The following is a 14,644-nucleotide window of genomic DNA, read 5'->3' as shown; positions in this document are numbered from 1 at the left end:
ATAGACATCGGTTTTCCACCGGTGTCTATTACATTTTCGACCGATGTCTATGAAGCCGATGTAAAAGGACTGCCATTTTAGACATCGGGTTAAAACCGGTGTAGTATCACTTAACGACACCGGTGTTCGAATCGGTTATTAACCGGTGTAGTATCAGTTAACGACACCGTTTCATCAACGGTGTAAAACTGATGTAATATTATATGTTAATAACACCAATTTTGGCAGCGGTATACGACCGATGTAATATTAGTTAATAACACCAGTTTTGCAGCGGTGGAAAACCGATGTAATATCATTATTTTTTAACAGCACAAGTTTGATTTCCGAAACCAACAGTAACAAAAAAAAATACACAAATTACACAAATATTCTTCATTCAACAGTATCCATAAAATACACAAATATTCACAAATTACATAAATAATCTTCTTACAACAGTATCCATAAAATACACAAACATTCTTTTTACATCAAAAGCTAATAGATATCAGAATCAAGGTAGAACATTCTTTTAACAACACATCAAGGTAGAACCGCACTTCAAATGTAATCTAGCATTCATTCAGGCCACTTGAACCGCACTTCATCAATTTTAACTCTGGAGTACTTGAGATTTGTAAACTGTAAAAACACATAAATAATATATTAGTAAATCAAGACAAAAAATCATAGTTGAAAAAGCAGTAAGAGCACCAGGTAACAAGATGAGTAATTGGAATGCTTAAAAAGAGAAACATTCATCAATTATCTCAACCATAAATAAATAGAAAGAAGAATCATAGATGTAAGATACTGATATAGTCCAACACCGGCACAAATTCAAAGAAGAAATTACCTATCTTTGTAAGCTGAAGCCAAATTTGCATGGGCTTCAGGCATAGTTGGTATGATATTCACAGCATGTATATAATCCTGAATTGCTTCAGTAACTCTACCAATCTCCTTAAATGTGTTCCCTCTATTGACAAGACCATCAGCAGTAGTCTGCGAAGAACTTCATTGTAACAGGCTATCGCTTCTGCATAATTTCCCTGGTGTAATACAAGAGAACAATCAATTTCCAACTAGGGGCAAAGACAGCAAAGAAGATGATAGACAAATTATATGACTTTCTTCCATTAAATGAGGCAATATGCAGTAACTCTCAAACTAGCAATGAAAAAGACAGATATAGTACTCTACCAGTTGCTTGTATATAATAGCCAAGTTGTTGAAGGGCGCAGATATCCCTGTTATAACTGCTAAAGTTGCCTTATAGAATGATGCAACAACACTCATCATGTTGCTGCATGAAGAGAAGTTTCATTAAGGAACAAAAATAAACTATCCGCACAATTGTCATCAAACATTTCTAAAGCTTACCAATCCATGTATATGTTGCCAAGGCTTGACAATGCTTATGGATGGTTAGGTTGTAAAGCAAAGCATGACTTGGGAAAAATTATTAAAATGAAGTTATTCAACAAGGAAAAAAAACTTAAGAGAATAAAAATATCCAAATTAAAAAGTCACCCTATAATGTCCAGCGTCTTTGAGAGCATGTCCAGCATCTTTGAGAGCATTCCCCTTTTAATGTGCAAGAAAGTCGATCATTAACTAACCTGGCTCACCATCAAGAAGGATACCGCATTTTGACATATTAGACCATTATCAACTTACCAGATTATTGTAAGCTTCAATAAAGGTAGAATCACAGTTAATAGCTTGCTTGTAATGCAGAATTGCCATGTCAAGTTGACTTTGTTCATAATAGATGCTAGCAAGGTTTCCTGCGTCCAGATATCCCCAATGCATAGTTGACATAATAAACTCTCTTCAGAGCATAGTTTGCAGCAAAGTTATCCACAAATTCAAAAAGAGATTAACAGTCCAGTGGAAAAATAGGAGTTATTGAATCACGTAGCATATTCCTGTGAAAGTATTCTGCAACAGTAATGTTATGAAGAACCTGAAATAAATAGAAAATGATTAAGAGTTCACACAAACAAGAACTACACATAGTAAATAAACTTCTCTTCTTTTCTATGCAAGTCAACAACAAATCATCATGTACTTCAAAAATGAATAAGATATTAGTTAAAATAGAAATAATTAGAGGAAAAAATAGACATGTTTCATATAGCAGCCAATTAATACATTTTGACATGGAGAAACAACATCAAACCCTTAGTTGCAACTATTAAGGAGACCTAAAGACAAACAGTGTAAAAGCCTTCACACAAAAAGTAGAAGTGTGGATACCAAATATGCAATTTCTTCATTCATATCAAACCCAGCAAAGAATCATTGGATCACTGTCATCTTTGGAAAGCAATGCGATTTTAATTAAAATAGAACAAATTTGGGGAATTTTACATTCTTGATTTGTATAATAACTGGTCAATTGATTTTCATATGGAGAAGAACCAAGTAAAGTATGGTCAGTGTAAAATCCTTATGAGTTGAAGTCGAATTATATTTCAACTAAAATACAGATTAAATCAATGACAAATGATAATCAAAGTGAAGAAATAAACAAGTAGATAATAGGTTCCATTATCACAATAGTTCACAGAACCTAAACATTCTAAAAACACTAAATCTAAGAATTTATCTCAGCCCTGGTCGAAAAGAGTACTCAGTTACTCCACAAGTTTACCATGAACATAGTTTCTCAAGATCACAACATAGTGGTAGAAGAGCTTTGCTTCAGGTGTCTAAAACACCTACATTACAAAAGGATTCAAAACAGCCTATCAGGATATATTTAAATTATGATGTTGTGGGTCATTCTTATGATAGGGATTGCTTAAATGTTGGAGATCTTGTGAAGGTAATCTGTTAAAGTAAAATAAATCGCTCAATTATGGACAATGAGTTCCTGTATTTTATAAGCATGAACCATTCTCTGGTCTTGGTGTTATTTCAGCTTGGTGAACCTTCTGCAACATCAGTTCCAAGAAGCTTTGTGTGCACCCCTAATGGAGATAGGCCAGTATTTGCAGATTGTTGGTACAACTGCACATTGGAAGATATTTCAGGGGAAGATAAGAAGCAGCGTCTTAAGAAGGTATGACACATAATGTGTACAGATGAATTTAACTTGATCATATAAATTTAATCAACTTGTATATTTGATGATAGCAGATAATAATGTGTACAGATGATCCATTATTCTGAGAGCGAAAAATGTTATAAACTTCATCCTCTTATCTTACATGTGCCTCAATAACCAACACATTTCTTCTTGTTTCTGTTTCGGAGGTGGTTTATGAAATCTCATGCATTCAACAATTTAGGAATCAATCTCTCCTGAAGCATTAATTAATTACATTAACTGCAAATATTACTCTACAGAGATTACCATTGCACAGCCATTGCTTCCTTATTCTATACATGATGGTTTGCCTTTTTTCCTCAAAATTATCCAGGTCCAAAACCCATCTCTTCCAGGAGTAGCGCCATGCAATCATTTGAGAGATATGAGAGCTTTGAGTAGGCTTGAATCTCGTCAGCTAGTTGTGTTTGTTGCCTGTTATGATTATTCAGATACAAAATTAGTGAACTCTCTGATGTTTTGCGTGTGGATCGACAATCACACATGAGCTAGAGCAAAGTAGAAAATATAGCTGGAATCTGATCATGACACAGATGAAGACTACAGGATGAAGTGGCTTTATTTCCTTGTTCTCGAGGCCACACAATGCAGTATTTAGCTCATGTTTTCTGTACGAGTATGCATTTTGAAAATCAAGTATGATTTCAAACACAAAATTCAAAACAAAGAAAACATCTTAACCAGTGGAAGCATTTATGATATAAGGAGTGTATCATCTTCCATTTGACATGTCAAATGCTGATTTTGCTAATTTCATTTGCCTATTCTTGTAACGCCCGAAAATTCTCAAATTATTTTTAGAAATATTCTATTATTTTTCTGGAATTTTTAGATATTTTTCCGGGATTTTCCGAGTAGCGGAAGTAGCAAAAATAATTAAAAGAATAAAAATGCATAAGCGGGAATCAAACCCGGAACCTCTCGGGTCCGCTAAACCTTTAGTTAACCTTAGTAACCGGTGAACCCAACAGGGCCGTGCTGAAAGAGAAGGGAAACATTTATATTTATATTTAAGTTGGGCCTAGTTATCCACTTAATATAAATTAGGAACTTAAGTTGGGTTGGTTTATTTGGTTTGTATAAGTTCGGCAATTCCCTCTTCACCGAGACCTTGCACGCCGCCCCTCTCTTCTCTTCCTCCTTCTCTCGGCGCCACACCAAGAAGACCTAGGGTTCTCTCCCTAGGGCCCCAAGGACACTTTCCGGCGACGATTTCAGCACAAGGACGTTCCCCTCCGCGAGTAGAGCACGTGGACGCGAGCGAATCGTCGAGAAGTCGTCTCCACCGAAATTTCTAGCGATTAGATTTGTAAGAAATCTAGCACACAAGGTAAGAAACCCCTCACCTGCAGTATAAGTAGCTTTCGTTTGATTATATGTCATTAGATTAGTTATATTGCAGATTTTTATCGACGCATAGGGTGAATTCGACCCTCCTCGCAGATTTAGGGATTTAGTGAGCACTTCTGGAAGGGCCGGACACGTATTCCCTCTTCGGTTGAGGTTTTAGACGTTGTCGGGTGCCTAGAAGTGGTCTCCCTAATAGAGAGGAGAGTTCGGGCACTCTAGGTGTTCGATAAAATAGCTAGTTAGTGAGATTACACCTTAAGCAGTTTTAACAGCTCAATTGGATGCATTAGAAGCATTTATTCAGCATTTTCAGTTTACTACAGCTTAGATAGATTAGATATCCAATGGGTGGGCTCCCACAGTCGCCTCTAGGTTTAGATAACCTAGCTCTAGGTTCAGATAACCTAGAAACAACAAAATAAGCAAATAGTAGCCATATTCAGTATTTTATTTTCAGTTGGCACTGTACTGGATTAGATATCCATTGGGTTGGACTCCCACAGTCGTCTCTAGGTTCAGATAACCTAGTAAACCCTACTAAATTCGGGACTTGCAAACCCGGGTTTAGTTAGGGATGCGCGCACAGCAAGTACAGTTGCCGGGCCCAACATCACATGATTAGTATTTTAATCTACTATTTATTAGTTTTCAAAACTCATAAAATCAGTTATGTTAATTGAGTTTGATTTCAACTTCAGGTTAGCTTCAGTTAGCTCAGTTTATGTTCAATTTAGTTCTCTACTATTGTCCTGTTTGATCAGCTTGCTATGCCATGTTTCTGTTAACATGTTCAGTCATTTCAGTTTATGCTTGCAACCATAGTATGCCATGCCAGTACATGTTTTCAAATAGCATTCTTTAAAAGCATGTTTTCATCGTTGCATGTTTTAGTGAGGTAGATGGTTTCTTACTAGCGAAAGCTTATAGATACTTTCTTTTCCTTATACTGCAGATAAAGGTAAAGGAAAGATGGACTAGCGGAGGCTGGAGGGCAATGCTACGAGGATATGTGTGGGCAGGAACTTGGAAAGAAGATCTTAGGAAACTCTAGCAAGTTGTTTAAACATTAGAACTTTTCAGTATTTTAGTATTTTGCACTTCAGTATGTTAATTACCATGAATTAGTTAACCATGCACTTTATTATGCTTAGAACACTTCTTTTATGATGTTAGAATGTTATTTGTTAGTGGTAGAGTGATTCCTAGTCGTTTTAGAACTTGTATTAGGATTGAGGCACGAAACAGTGCTGAAATCAGAGTTAGCTGGAAATATCAGTAACCTCAATCGATCGGTGGATCGATTGGGGGTTTCCAATCGATCAGATGATCGATTGGGCAATCTGTTCCGCGAACAGTAGGCTTCTAGATCGATCAGCCGATCGATCCAGCAATTTCTGTCGCGAACGGAGAGCTCTGGGATCGATCACTGGATCGATTGACCAGCCTGGATCGATCAGCCGATCGATCCAAATTATTGCCCCGAGCACAGTAGCGTGCTGGATCGATCACTGGATCGATCCAACCCATGCTCCGCGTGCAGTAGCCGGCTGGATCGATCACTGGATCGATCCGACGTTCCAATCGATCAATGGATCGATCGAGAGGTCTGTTATCAGCGGGAAAATGTCTAAGTTCAGTTCCTTGACCATGGGAAAGGTAAAACAAGTCATGAATAGTTAGTTTACCTACCTTAGCACGTGTAGAACCAAGAAATGTTAGCAGCTTAGAAAAAATTTCAATTAGTACAGCTTCCGCATCTAGATTTAGTAATGGTCTTGGAATAGTTAGCACAACATAATGTGACGATCGGCCTCACAGCCTAGTTAGTAGAAGGCGGGTCGTTACAAAGTGGTATCAGAGCAGTGTTCCATACTTCCTACACACACATCAGCATTGAACCTGCAGCTTCCAAGTAAGAATACCTCTACTTTATTTATGCTCCTTGTTTTGTTATTACAGTTCATGTTTTATGCCTACTGCTTGTTAGTATGTGATAGTTTTAAACATGATATCAGTAGTTATATAACTGTGATTACTTTAGTTATGTTATGTCCTCTATGTCTTTAGAAATGGCACGAGGACGCCCAGCTAGAAGGGCACTAGCTACTGAGCCCCAACAAGAGGTAGGCAGTTCAGTGCCTCCTCCAGACCTTACAGCATTAGTGACTCAGTTACAGCAGCAGCTAGTTGAACAGCAACAGGAAATAGGCACCTTAAAGGCTAATCAGCAGAATACCCCCACAGTCACCCCGGAACCGAATTTGACGACTCCGGTAGTCTTAGAGGTTCCACCAGCTCAGCCTACAGCACCAGCACCAGTAGCCCCAGAAGGAAGCCTATCTGATCTAGTGGCAGCGGGTCAAGCCAGAGAACTTCTCAGGCACTAGTAAACCATGGGATGCACAAGCCTGGTTCAAAACACTGGAGAGCACGATGGAGCTTCTGGACTGGCCAGAACACGAGAAGGTGAAGTGTGCCTTCTTCTGCCTGACAGGAGACGCACGCATGTGGTGGGAAAGAATCAGAACGAAGCGCCCAGTGAACCAGATGTCATGGGTTGACTTCGAGAAGGAGTTCTTCGAGGAGTTCTTTCACGTACGGGTTACAAATCGCCACTACGACGAGTTCACTGAGTTTCGTCAGGGCAACCTTTCAGTTGAAGAAGCCGTGAAGAAATTCAACAGGTTGGCTCGTCTATGCCCATAGCTAGTCAGCACAGAGAAGGAACGAATCCGGTTGATGCTCAAGATGCTGAGGCCAGAGATAGCAGTGAACGTGGCTGGTGGCATACATAGGCCACAAACCATAGAGGAGTTGGTGAGCAGTGCCTTGACCACAGAGCATTACCAGAACAACATAAAGCAGCAGAAGCAAGTCTCCTCAGAGTCCAAAGGCCAAGGAAACTCCCACACTCAAAAACAGCAAGGCCACAGCTCTAACTAGAAAGGGAACTCCAACAGCAAGCGCAAATCAGGAAGTGACCCAAAAGGAGGACCATCTAGCAAGCGACCCAGTTATCCAAAGTGTGCTACTTGTGGGAAATTCCACCAAGGGGTTTGTCGCAAGGGCACACGAGGATGCTTTGAATGTGGACAAGAAGGGCACATGGCCAAGCAGTGCCCGAACAAGACCGGTCTTCCTCAGCCACAACAGATTCAGTATGCAGGCCAGCCAGCTCAGTTATATCAGATGCAGGCCGCTCTAGAAGGTCCACTTATCAGCCAGGGCAGATTAGAAGCCCCTCCAGCTACGGCGAATGCGAGGATCTACTCACTCACCAGAGAGGACGTGGCCAATGCCTCGACAGTTGTCATAGGTCAGATTAGCATTTTTCAGTATAGTGCTACTGTTCTATTTGATACTGGGGCAACCCATTCATATATAGCCAGGATGTTCTCCGAAAAATTAGAAATACCCTCAGGAGAGATCATGGCATCCACGCACTGGCTCAGAGCAGTGCCGGTCATTATAGCAGACAGAGAGCTCTTTTATGATCCGATAGTGCTAGAAATGACCGACTATGACGTTATCTTTGGAATGGACTTTACGATCAAATCTCGTGCTACCATAGAGTGCCGTAAATAGAAAGTCATCTTCCAACCTGAAGCGGCAGTGCAATCTGGGAACCAAAGAGAAAGGCCAAGAAGTTTCTCTCAGCTATGAAAGCACGAAGCTACTGGATTCAGGATGTACAGGATTCCTAGCACACGTAGTCAACGCCAGCCAGGACAAGGACCAACAGCTAGCAGAGGTTCGAGTCGTGTCAGTCTTCCCTGAAGAGTTACCAGGCTTAGCACCAGACAGGGAGATTGACTTTGAGATAGAGTTCATTCCCAGTACAAATCCTATCTCCAAAGCACCTTATCGCATGGCTCCAGCAGAACTGAAGGAACTTCAGGAGCAACTACAGGAGCTGCTTGACAAGGGTTTCATACGCCCGAGTCACTCACCATGGGGAGCGCCTGTATTGTTCGTGAAGAAGAAGGATGAAAGCATGCGACTGTGCATAGACTACAGATCGAACCAAGTCACAATCAAGAACAGGTATCCCTTCCGAGAATCGATGACTGATCAGCTAAAGGGAGCAGTGTTCTCTAAGATAGATCTCAGATCAGGTTATCATCAGGTAAAGGTTAAAGAAGGGGATATACCCAAGACAGCATTCAGAACCAGATACGGACACTACGAGTTCGTAGTCATTCCCTTTGGCATGACCAATGCTCCAGCTACATTCATGGATCTCATGAACAGAGTATTCAGGGAGTATTTAGATAAGTTTGTTATTGTGTTTATCGATGACATTCTTATCTACTCAGGAACTCAGGAAGAACACTCAGAGCACCTGAAACTAGTATTACAGACCCTTCAGCAGAACCAGCTATACGCCAAGTTCACGAAATGTGAATTTTGGCTAGATCAGGTGTCCTTCTTGGGTCACATCATCTCAAAGGATGGTGTTATGGTAGATCCCAGCAAGATAGAAGCAGTAAGTAACTGGAAGAGACCTAAGAACGCCAGCGAAATCAGGAGCTTTCTGGGACTAGCAGGATATTACAGAAAGTTTGTAGAGGACTTCTCCAGGATAGCCTCCCCACTGACAGCTCTTACCAGAAAGAACAGGAAATTTCAGTGGACAGAGGACTGTGAGAACAGCTTCAGCGAGCTAAAAAGGAGATTGACCAGTGCTTCCATTTTGGCTCTACCAGACGACACCAGCAGCTTTGACATCTATAGTGATGCCTCTAAGTTGGGACTAGGAGCAGTACTGATGCAAAACGGCAAGGTGATCGCCTATGCCTCCAGACAACTCAAGGATTTTGAGAAGAATTACCCTACTCATGACCTTGAGCTTGCAGCAGTAGTGTTCGCTCTCAAAATTTGGAGACATTACTTATATGGAGCTCAGTGCAGAGTGTATACAGATCATCAGAGTCTGAAGTACTTCTTCACTCAGAAGGATCTGAATATGCGATAGCGCAGATGACTTGAGCTGGTCAAAGACTATGATATAGACATCCTCTACCATCCAGGGAAAGCCAATAAGGTAGCCGACGCACATAGCAGAAAATCCAGTGCTACCTTATTATCTCTTACAGCCATGTCACCGCCCCTACAGAAGGAGATCGTAGATTTCGGTCTTGAACTCATCGTTGGACAGCTCTCTGCTATGACCTTAGAGCCTACCTTGCTTGGTGATATTCAGTCAGCTCAGGAGCAGGACCCTGAAATTCAGAAAATCAAGCAAGGGCTAGCAGAATCAGAAAGTGGAGGATTCAGAGTGTCCGATAGCGGGGTGTTGTATTTTGGTGACAGCCTCTGTGTTCCAGATCAAGAGGAGCTACGGAGACAGATTTTAGAGGAGGCTCACAAGACTCCCTATGCGATGCATCCAGGTTCCACTAAAATGTATCAAGACCTGAAGAAACATTTTTGGTGGCCCGGGATGAAGCGAGACGTCGCCAGATATGTTAGCATCTGCCTCACCTGTCAGAGGGTCAAGGCAGAACATCAGGGACCAGGGAGAGTTCTGCAGCCTATACAGATTCCAGAATGGAAGTGGGAGGATATCTCTATGGATTTCATAGTGGGACTGCTCAGAACCACGAATGGTTTTGACGCCATCTGGGTAATAGTCGACAGGTTGACTAAATCAGCTCACTTCTTAGCTATCAAGTTATCCTACTCCATGGAGAAGCTAGCTCAGTTGTATCTCCAGGAGATCGTCAGACTACATGGAGTCCCACGAACCATTATTTCAGACAGAGACAGCAGATTTACATCACACTTCTGGGAGTGTGTACAGTCAGCGTTGGACACTAAATTAAAGTTCAGCACAGCATTCCATCCTCAGACAGATGGTCAGACGGAGCGAGTAAATCAGGTACTCGAAGATATGCTCCGAGCGTGTGCCCTAGACTTCAAGGGAAGTTGGTGCAAATATCTGAGCTTAGCAGAATTTGCATACAACAACAGTTATCAGACCACTATCGGCATGGCACCTTACGAGGCTCTCTATGGGCGGAGGTGTAGATCTCCCTTCTACTGGTATGAGAGTGGTGAACAGAAAGAACTAGAACTTCAGACAGATCTAGTAGCAGATACCACAGCAGCTATACAGCAGATCCGCCAGAGGATAGAGACAGCTCAGAGTCGCCAGAAAAGCTATGCTGATACACGGCACAGACCCTTAGAGTTTTCAGTCGGGATATAGTGTTCTTTAGAGTAGCTCCCATGAAGGGAGTGATGCGTTTTGGGAAGAAGGGCAAGCTTAGTCACAGATATGTGGGACCATACCTTATCAGCAGAAGAGTGGGCAAGGTAGCATATGAGCTAGAGCTACCCCAGGAAATGGCAGCTGTCCACAATGTATTTCATGTCTCCATGCTGAAGAAGCATAACCCAGATGCCACCCAGGTGATTGAGCCCTAGTAGATACAGATCCGCGAAGACCTCAGCTATGATAGTCGGCCTATTCAGATAATAGACCGAGCAGTTAAGAAATTGCGGAACAAGGAAGTACCATTAGTCAAAATCATTTGGCACAGTCACACAACAGAAGAGGCAACTTGGGAGACAGAAGCCAGCATGAGACAGAAGTACCCAGAATTGTTCTAAGTTCGAGGATGAACTTTTTATAAGGTATGGGGGATTGTAACGCCCGAAAATTCTCAAATTATTTTTAGAAATATTTTATTATTTTTCTGGAATTTTTAGATATTTTTCCGGGATTTTCCGAGTAGCGGAAGTAGCAAAAATAATTAAAAGAATAAAAAGGCTTAAGCGGGAATCGAACCAGGAACCTCTCGGGTCCGCTAAACCTTTAGTTAACCTTAGTAACCGGTGAACCCAGCAGGGCCGTGCTGAAAGAGAAGGGAAACATTTATATTTATATTTAAGTTGGGCCTAGTTATCCACTTAATATAAATTAGGAACTTAAGTTGGGTTGGTTTATTTGGTTTGTATAAGTTCGGCAATTCCCTCTTCACCGAGACCTTGCACGCCGCCCCTCTCTTCTCTTCCTCCTTCTCTCGGCGCCACACCAAGAAGACCTAGGGTTCTCTCCCTAGGGCCCTAAGGACACTTTCCGGCGACGATTTCAGCACAAGGACGTTCCCCTCCGCGAGTAGAGCACGTGAACGCGAGCGAATCGTCGAGAAGTCATCTCCACCGAAATTTCTAGCGATTAGATTTGTAAGAAATCTAGCACACAAGGTAAGAAACCCCTCACCTGCAGTATAAGTAGCTTCCGTTTGATTATATGTCATTAGATTAGTTATATTGCAAATTTTTATCGACGCATAGGGTAAATTCAACCCTCCTCGCAGATTTAGGGATTTAATGAGCACTTCTGGAAGGGTCGGACACGTATTCCCTCTTCGGTTGAGGTTTTAGACGTTGTCGGGTGCCTAGAAGTGGTCTCCCTAAGAGAGAGGAGAGTTCGGGCACTCTAGGTGTTCGATAAAATAGCTAGTTAGTGAGAATACACCTTAAGCATTTTTAACAGCTCAATTGGATGCATTAGAAGCATTTATTCAGCATTTTCAATTTACTACAGCTTAGATGGATTAGATATCCAATGGGTGGGCTCCCACAGTCGCCTCTAGGTTTAGATAACCTAGCTCTAGGTTCAGATAACCTAGCTCTAGGTTCAGATAACCTAGAAACAACAAAATAAGCAAATAGTAGCCATATTCAGTATTTATTTTCAGTTGGCACTGTACTGGATTAGATATCCATTGGGTTGGACTCCCACAGTCGTCCCTAGGTTCAGATAACCTAGTAAACCCTACTAAATTCGACACTTGCAAACTCGGGTTTAGTTAGGGATGCGCGCACAGCAAGTACAGTTGTCGGGCCCAACAGCACATGATTAGTATTTTAATCTACTATTTATTAGTTTTCAAAACTCATAAAATCAGTTATGTTAGTTGAGTTTGATTTCAGCATCAGGTTAGCTTCAGTTAGCTCAGTTTATGTTCAGTTTAGTTCTCTACTATTGTCCTGTGTGATCAGCTTACTATGCCATGTTTCTGTTAACATGTTCAGTCATTTCAGTTTATGCTTGCAACCATAGTATGCCATGCCAGTACATGTTTTCAAATAGCATTCTTTAAAAGCATGTTTTCATCGTTGCATGTTTCAGTGAGGTAGATGGTTTCTTACTAAGCGAAAGCTTATAGATACTTTCTTGTCCTTATACTGCAGATAAAGGTAAAGGAAAGATGGACTAGTGGAGGCTGGAGGGCAATGCTACGAGGATGTGTGTGGGCAGGAACTTGGAAAGAAGATCTTAGGAAACTCTAGCAAGTTGTTTAAAAATTAGAACTTTTCAGTATTTTAGTATTTTGTACTTCAGTATGTTAATTGACATGAATTAGTTAACCATGCACTTTATTATGCTTAGAACACTTCTTTTATGATGTTAGAATGTTATTTGTTAGTGGTAGAGTGATTCCTAGTTGTTTTAGAACTTGTAATAGGATTGAGGCACGAAACAGTGCTGAAATCAGAGTTAGCTGGAAAAATTAGTAACCTCAATCGATCGGTGGATCGATTGGGGGTTTCCAATCGATCAGATGATCGATTGGGCAATCTGTTCTGCGAACAGTAGGCTTCTGGATCGATCAGCCGATCGATCCAGCAATTTCTGTCGCGAACGTAGAGCTCTGGGATCGATCACTGGATCGATTGACCAGCCTGGATCGATCTGCCGATCGATCCAAATTATTGCCCCGAGCACAGTAGCGTGCTGGATCGATCACTGGATCGATCCAACCCATGCTCCACGTGCAGTAGCCGGCTGGATCGATCCGATGTTCCAATCGATCAATGGATCGATCGGGAGGTCTGTTATCAGCGGGAAAATGTCTAAGTTCAGTTCCTTGACCATGGGAAAGGTAAAACAAGTCATGAATAGTTAGTTTACCTACCTTAGCACAAGTAGAACCAAGAAATGTTAGCAGCTTAGAAAAAATTTCAATTAGTACAGCTTCCGCATCTAGATTTAGTAATGGTCTTGGAATAGTTAGCACAGCATATTGTGACGATCGACCTCACAACCTAGTTAGTAGAAGGCGGGTCGTTACAATTCTATTCAATTCAAATATTCAACTTAGTTTTATGGCACTCACTTCACAGATTCTGTAGAGAATCAATAGGCATTTGTTCATCAGCCCATTGTGCATCCTTCATCTTGGAATCAGGTTCCTTTCCAGTCACCTGAAGTGGAACTTCTAACTCAGGCGGTGTCTGCGAGAATACAAACAGATCGATTAGATACTTTACTATAGTACCTCTCTAAACTCTGAAGTACTGTGAGATTGCTTCCTACCATGCAACGAGTAAGAGGCCAATTCATTTCACGGAAGAAGGAATGTTGCTTGATTTTATTGGCACCAGTTTTTGATCCCAAACGATTAACAGGGTCTCTGTTCAGTAATCCATGTCTTAGCTGCCTTGCTGCAAGGCTAACCTGCAGAAAACAAGAAACAGTATTCAAAAAGGATTGCCTTTGTTTTATACGATGAAACTCATTGAATTTTTTGACACAGATGCTTAGATACTGTAGAAGCTTAGATACTGATAGATTCCTTGAAACACTATGTCATAGTAGTTCAATTTATGGACAAAATTCAGGAACTTTTTGACTTACTACTTGAGGTCAGACGAGAACGATCCTAGGGTTTTCGAAGAGCGGGGGAGATCAGATTGAAGAGTGCAGCTACAGTCAATATTTCTTGAGCGGAAGGGACACCGTATATAAACTTGGGAGTTAGGGTTTCAAGAACAGCAAGTTACTGGTCTCTTCCAAATGAACAAAACCCAATCCCACTCATTCAAACACAGTAACTTTAAGCAAGAATCTAAAGATAAAAATAGCAGATCCAGAATCGTAGGTCTTTGGATCTCGACGGAAAACGCAAGAGAGGTACATTGTGGTGAAGAAATCGCCTAGATCCCGGGTCGAGGAAGGAAGTTTACCTCATCGACAGGAAGATCCGACAGCGACTGGATCTTGGGAACTCTTAGATCTGTCTCCACAGAGAGCTTGCAGAGGAGAAGAGGTAGGTGAGGCTGAGTAAAGAGTGAAGTGTTGGAGGGAGGAGTGAAGTGTTGGAAGGAAGAGTGAAGTGTTGGAGGGAAGAGTGAAGTGTATACGGTGGACGGCGCTCTAGGTTTAGGTTTGGAAGGAAG

General features: G+C 41.4%; 1 long non-coding RNA gene across 1 annotated transcript; it reads right to left on the bottom strand.

Annotated features, from left to right (window-relative positions):
• Positions 1–3,250: 3,250 nt before the first annotated feature.
• On the bottom strand, positions 3,251–13,667 carry LOC122027896. Its single transcript, XR_006124561.1, has 2 exons — positions 13,582–13,667; positions 3,251–3,514 (listed from the first exon to the last, which is right to left on the bottom strand). It is a non-coding gene; the product is annotated as an uncharacterized LOC122027896 (long non-coding RNA).
• Positions 13,668–14,644: the final 977 nt, after the last annotated feature.

Source organism: Zingiber officinale, chromosome 10A (assembly GCF_018446385.1).
Source record: "Zingiber officinale cultivar Zhangliang chromosome 10A, Zo_v1.1, whole genome shotgun sequence".
Lineage (NCBI taxonomy): Eukaryota > Viridiplantae > Streptophyta > Magnoliopsida > Zingiberales > Zingiberaceae > Zingiber > Zingiber officinale.
The sequence above is the reverse complement of the archived record's forward strand: the minus strand, read 5'-3'. Positions and strand labels throughout refer to the sequence as shown.